Raw genomic sequence first — 6,981 nt, 5'->3', positions numbered from 1 at the left:
TAAACCTTGACGTCAGTGATCATCAGTATAAAAGAGGGAAGGCCAATTTAGGAGAATCCAGGACTGTCAAAAGCCAGGACAAGTGAAGAGAGAGGCCTGGAGTTGTGGGAGGCCACCTTGCCGGGTTGCGTGGGGCCACCGCTCTGCCCTGGGGCCGAGAGCCCCGGCCGCGGCCACAGTGTCCACACCGGCCGTCATCCTGTGGAAGGAGAGGAGGGTCTGCGGAGAAGCAAAGAGCAAGTCAGGGTCTCAGGGGTCCGTCGGCCCAGAGTGTGTTCCTACAAGGCTGTAGGAAAAGCATGGAGGGAGACCTGTCTTGTTCTACATGTACAAGAGAAACAAAAACTCAGATTCCCGGGAAAGGAACACAAGAGGGGGCATGATCCTTGGCAGCTGCTTCGTTTTTCTGTTCACATTTGGGGTTAAAAGGTGCAGACGGTGCTGGGCGGCCCCGTGGCTCCTGCCCCACGAGGTCCACAGCCCAGGACCCCACAGGCCCCGCTTCTCATTTCACACCATGTCTAGTATGTTCACCAGAAACTATCAAGACAGGGTGCACACATGCAGATGATCATTTAACAATCCAAGACCAGTTCCTTAAATGCCCCAAATTGACAACCACGCTACAAAATTAAGTAGTTATCTCCTTCCATTGTGGAATTACTTACCCCACACACAAACCAAAATTCCATTGAAATGAGCCTTCCCTTGCTCCCCGGAGAAAATTCCAGTATATGGCCTTCCCTCATCTATTCTGCTGCCCCTAGGCCGGAAGCTGGAGGAGGCGCCCTGGTTTGGAGTCTGATTTGCTTGAGCTTCAATTTTAGCCCCTGGAGTCATTTGCGGCCACGGTCGCAGCTGCCTCGACACCCCTGGGGCAAACCCAAAGCTCAGTCTTCATCTTTCCCTGGTTCTAGGGACCGCTGGTGCCCACGGAATGGGGAAAACACAAATAATGGAGCTAAATGTGACGACGGCAGCAAGTTTTGGACCAAGCCCGAGGCTGGGCTGCCGCCACTATCGGAGCAGCCTCACTGGGCCCTCGGGTGTGCCACTGTGTCCTTATCTCCTGAGTCACCCCTCTGGTCCTCTGCCATCTGTGCAAGGGTTCTGGCCGCGCCCTCCCACCTCTGGGGTTTCTGGCAGGCGGACATCGCAAGAACAGAGAAGTAAGAGACATATTTCCCAGTGCGGGTCTGTGCATGTGCTCGGTGCGCCCGCTTTTAGGCTCAGCTCGCTGTGTTCTCTGGGTCTCAGCTCCAACCGTCTCCTCGGACATTTGGTTCACTCAACTCCTCTCTCTCAACTTCTCCCTATTTTACAACAGCTACTCATTTAAAACTATTCTTGACAAGATCACTACTTATTTTCCTAACACTAAATCCAGTTGATCGTGTTTAAACCCTGTTTGTTATAATTTCTCGAGAGTCATATTCATTAATAAATATTTATTGAGTGCTCACTACGTCACGGCCATTGTTCTACTTGGGGCCATAATAACCGAGACAGACAAAACACGTCTGGCTCGTGGAGGTGTGCTGATTAAAAATAAAAGTGTAAAACAGAACACACGCTTGTTGGGGCTCAGTCAGTTAAGCATCTGACTTTGGCTCAGGTCATGATCTCATGGTTCATGGGTTCAAGCCCCACATCAGGCTCTGTGGGGACAGCTCGGAGCCTGGAGCCTGATTCAGATTCTCTGTCTCCCTCTCTCTCTTCGTCCCTCCCCTGCTCACATTCTGTCTGTCTCTCTCTCTCTCAAAACTAAATAAACATTAAAAAAATTAAAAATAGAGGAAATATGTTTGTTAATGGTAAATGGGTAAAAGAAGAAAAAAGCTAAGAAAATACACAGGAGTTACTGGTGGAAATGTATTGAAAAGCTACATAACTGCCAGGGGAATGCAGTGATGACATTGTATAAAGACGAAAAGGAAATATCTATGAAGATAAACAAATTGGATGAATTTGTGGCATGTAGCAAATCTGTATAGAAAACTGAATGGCAGATCAATTTATAATCCAGTTATCAGCAGGCAATGAAGACAGGACTCTGGTTTGAGAACAGAGGAGATTTTGCATTAGTTAGGCAAATTTGAAGTTGCTGCAGGAGGTTAAGGAGCAGGTGCGCCGTGGGGTGGCACAACCATGGGACTCAGACCTGGAAGAAGTGCCCAGAGGTGGACAGCGGGGAGGGTCTGTGCACAGCCAGCAGACCCCCCGAGGCCTGATCCAAGCACACACTCACTGGCTGCCCTGCTCCCAATATTCAAGCAGAACTTAAACATCGTTGAAAGTTTTATTTACTCCTCCCATTTTAGGTTATTCTGTTCACATTTTATGTAATCAGAGACTTACAGTATCAGACTGCGAGTGTGTACATTTATTGCTGAATTTAATGTAAATTTGTGAGATGGAAAGTGACAGTAACTTAGGCAAATATTGCTTAGTAAGCAGTGATGGCAGAGTGTTAATGAGAATATTCTAGAACAAATGCATTCAGTATATATAACTTCTGTTTCTTCATGGGTCTTCACTCTTTTTCACATTTAGTGGAATAGAGAGTGCCAACTATAGACTCAAACCCAAGGCATTGATTTCAAGTTTCATTTCATTTTAAAACAAACGGGAAGATTTGGTTCAAAAAAAGGATTTCCAAGGATCTGGGGCCATTAAACATTTCTGATAAAAGGCCTTTTCAAAGAGTTGAGGGTAACTTAATCAAATACATGTGGTTTAACATTTCTTTGCAAAACCAGTGATTGAGGGGAGAAACAATTTTGTGCAAAATACACTTGCCAGAACCTTTCAAAAATAGGTTAAGATGTATTTTGTTGAAAATGAAAGGCTGCTGGCTTCCTCCGTCCCTGTCAACGGGTATCATGGCTGGAAGTAGGAGACCCGGAGCCAGGGGTGCTCTGACCCCCGGGCCAGATGTGGATTCTCACACAGGAAATGTTTTTATGATGTTCCAGAAAGCAAACGCCACCCACTTGGGTCCCCGTCAGTTGGAAGCTTTGCAGCTGACCGCGGGGCCGCGCGGCGGATGCCAGGTTCCAGCCCGTTGGTCAGTGGTCTCATGGTTTGTTCCAGAAACGATTTGCCTCCCGTGCCTGCGGGTCCTGAAGGCTTTTCACTGTTCGCCTCCACACTAGGACCTTCCATCTTTGGTCTGAATTTTCAACTCGTGACAAGCACTATACTTTTTTGAATTAAACAAAACCCTACTGTTTAGAGCTACTCCGTGATCGTACGTGGCCTGTGTCACGGCGAGTCTGGGGAAGCCTGGCCTCGCTGCCGGTGAGCTGTGACAGGCGGCCATCGGGGGCCAGCTCAGCGGGCTTCTGGGACGGTCCACTTCTTTTCAGTTGTTACAGAAATTCGAGTTAAATTAGGATATTGATGCGGGAGGCACCTGGGTGGCTCAGTCAGTTAGGTGTCTGACTCTTCGCTTCCGCTCAGGTCATGATCGTACAGTTCGTGGGTTCGAGCCTCGCATCAGGCTCTGTGCTAAGGGTGCCTAGCCTGCTTGGGATTCTGTCTCTCTCCCTTTCTCTTTGCCCCTTTCCTGCTTGTGCTCTCTTCCATTCTCTCTCTCAAAATAAATACATAAACTTAAAAAAAAAGAATATTGAGAAATAGAATTTATTGGAGGCATAACAGATGACAACAGAATTTAAAAATCTGTTGACTTTTTTGACAGTGTTGCTGTCTTCTCCTTTGTCTCTCTGACTCTGTCTGTCACTCACACTCTCTCTCTGTCTTTTGCAATCTCTGCATTTTGCCTTTGGTTTGCTTTTTCCTCTGCCAGCTCCGAGCTCCTGTGTGTGGGAAGCTTTCTTTGTGTGCCCAGAGCCCAGTGCCGGGAGCCGGGGAACCGTGTCTGCAGACCACGGGCGCAGGACGGAGATACCCGGCCCAGGGGTGGGACAGGAAAGCCGGGATCCTCCTCTGGCTGGCTTGGCTGGTCCCCATGTCTGCCGAGAGCCCTCGTTCTGGGTCTGGAGACATGGATTCCCCAGTCATCAGGGCCCCCCACCATGTCCTGTGGGTGTCGGACCTGAGGGCAAGAGCCACATGGTCAAAGCAGAGAAGTGTCCCTGCACCAGAGAAAGAAAAAAATGTTTCAGGCAAAATGATTTGCGTTGACTGTAGAAGCAGCAGAAAGCAGCAAACCATAAGAAACTCTTGAATAAAGAACATAAACTGAGGCTTGCTGGAATGGAGGTGGGTGGGGGATGGGCTGGATGGGGGATGGGCACTGAGGCAGGCACTCGTTGGGACGAGCACTGGGTGTTGTATGTGATGAATCACTAAATTCTCCTGAAACCAATACTACACTGTATGTTAACTAACCTGAATTTTAAAAAATAATTTTTAAAAATATTTTTTTAGTGTTTACTTTTGAGACAGAGAGAGACAAAGCTTGGGTGAAGGAGGGGCAGAGAGAGAGGAGACCCAGAATCTGAAGCAGCTCCAGCTTCTGCTCTGCGCCTTCTTGGTTATCCCTTGCTGGGAAAGCTACTTACTTCTACTTGGTAGCGAACACCAGCTGCTCACCAAAGGTGATCCACAAAGTCCCAGATGCCGTCCCCAACTGGTGCTCAACGTGGACGTGCCCAAAGAACACGAAACACTTAAAACACACATATTCCCGAACACGGCTCGGAAGATGCATACATTTACACTCACATATACGCAGAGACACACACGTGTGCATGTGCACACTCACGTGCACTCACATTTACATGTATATATGTGCACATGTGCATTCATTTGCATACTGTGTAGGCACACATGCATGTACATACCATGCATGCACACGCACACACATGAATTTACGCACTATGTAGGCACACACAGGCACACATATTTACATGCTGTGAGTGCACACAGACACATACACGTGCACGCTGAAGTATATAAATGGCTCCATCAGTCTGAAGTGTAAAAAACTTACATTTTTGGCAGCAGCTCGAGGCGTCCACAAACGGACAGTTTTAGGAGCTGCAACCATGAGAAACGCGGCTGTGGGGCATAGCCCCGACCCATTCATTTGGTTCTGGTGACTGCAAAATTGCAGAATGTCACACAGTTACTGAATGCTCGTGCATGCCTGTGGCCCCGACACAACAGTGATGTGTCAGGCATGGAGAAAGTGATCTTCACACACAGTGTCATGTGACCCACACAGGGAAGCCACTTGGTCACCTCGTCCTGGCTGCCCAGCTGGGAGCAGTGATGTTCAGTGAGGTAAATGACCTGCTCCAGGCCTGTGGCCCATTGGTGGTGGGGCTTCGAAGGGCTCAAGGCCTGATTGCCCCCTGCGCCGCACCGGTGAGTGGGGTCTGGGCTCAGGAGTCGATGCCGTCAGACACTGCCACCTGGGAACGCTTGGCGTTTGTGGGGGTTGCATCTGATGCCAGGGGTGGTTATGCAAATATATGCATTTATTTATTAAGCTGTAAACTTGAGACTTGTGTATATTTTTCTGCGTGCGTGTACATCGCAATTTAAAAACAAACAGATTTGTTCTCAGGATTAGCCGAGGGATTAGAACAAACTGGTCCAGTCATGACAGTAAAGTTCCTGGACAAGAGCCTGGTTTCGGACCAGAAGGCCCATGGGCTCTGCAGACGAATGCACCCCCCACCCCCGGAGGCTCGATGACCTCATGCTTCTGAAGTGCTTGGAGCACGGGCGCATTCTGTCTCTCTGCAAAACTGCATTAAAATGATAACTTTGCCAGTTGACGGAGGAGGCCATTGCTAGTGAGGAATTAAAACCTAGATAAATTGATTTCATTCTTTTGATCACAGAATAATATTCCATCGTATATGTATGCCACATCTTCTTTGTCCATTCGTCACTGGATAGACATTTGGGCTCTTTCAGTAATTTGGTTATTGTCGATAGCGCTGCTATAAACATCGGGGTGCATGTGCCCCTCCAATCCAGCATTTTTGTGTCCTTTGGGTAAATTCCTAGTAGTGCAATTGCTTGGTTTTAGGGTAGTTCTATTTTTAGTTTTCTGAGGCACCTCCACACTGCTTTCCACGGTAACTGCACCACTGTGCATGCCCACCAGCTGTGCGGGAGGGTTCTCTTTTCTCCACATCCTCGCCAACATCTCCTGTTTCCTGAGTTGTTAATTTTAGCCATTTTGACAGGTGTGAGGCGGTATATAATCATGGTTTTGATTTGTATTTTCCTGATGATGAGTGATGTTGAGCATCTTTTCATGTGTCTGTTGGCCATCTCGATGTCTTCTTTGAGGAAATACCTGTTCATGTCTTCTGCTCATTTCTTCACTGGGTTAATTGTTTTTGGGTGTTGAGTTTGGTACGTTTATAGATTTTGGATACTAACGCTCTATCTCATTTGTCATTTGCAAATATCTTCTCCCATTCTATCAGTTGCCTTTTAGTTTTGTTGATTGTTTCCTTCGCTGTGCAGAAGCTTTTTATCTTGATGGGATCCCAGTAGTTCATTTGTGCTTTTGTTTCCCTTGCCTTTGGCTACATGTCCAGTAAGAGGTTGCTGCGGCCGAGGTCATAGAGGTTATTGCTTGTGTTCTCCTCTAGGATCCTGCTGGTTTCCTGCCTGACATTTAGGTCTTTCACATGTTTTGCATTTATTTTTGTATATGGTGTAGAGAGTGGTCTAGGTTCATTCTTCTGCATGTTGCTGTATAGTTAGTTTTCCCAGAACTTTGTCAAAGATGAGTTGGCCATATGTTTGTGGGCCCATTTCTGGGTTCTCTGTTCTGTTCCATTGATCCATGTGTCCAGTTTTGTGCCGGGACCATACTGCTTTGATGATGACAGCTTTGTGATACAGCTTGAAGTCCGGGATTGTAATGCCTCCTGCTTTGGTTTTCTTTTTCAACATTACTTGTGAATAGAACTCGAGGGCTGACAGAGGGGGACAGGGGCTGACAGAGGGGAGACAGCTCGGGGCTGACGGAGGGGAGACAGCTCG

This window comes from Suricata suricatta, chromosome 7, assembly GCF_006229205.1.
Source record: "Suricata suricatta isolate VVHF042 chromosome 7, meerkat_22Aug2017_6uvM2_HiC, whole genome shotgun sequence".
In the NCBI taxonomy this organism is placed as follows: Eukaryota; Metazoa; Chordata; class Mammalia; order Carnivora; family Herpestidae; genus Suricata; species Suricata suricatta.
The sequence above is the reverse complement of the archived record's forward strand: the minus strand, read 5'-3'. Positions refer to the sequence as shown.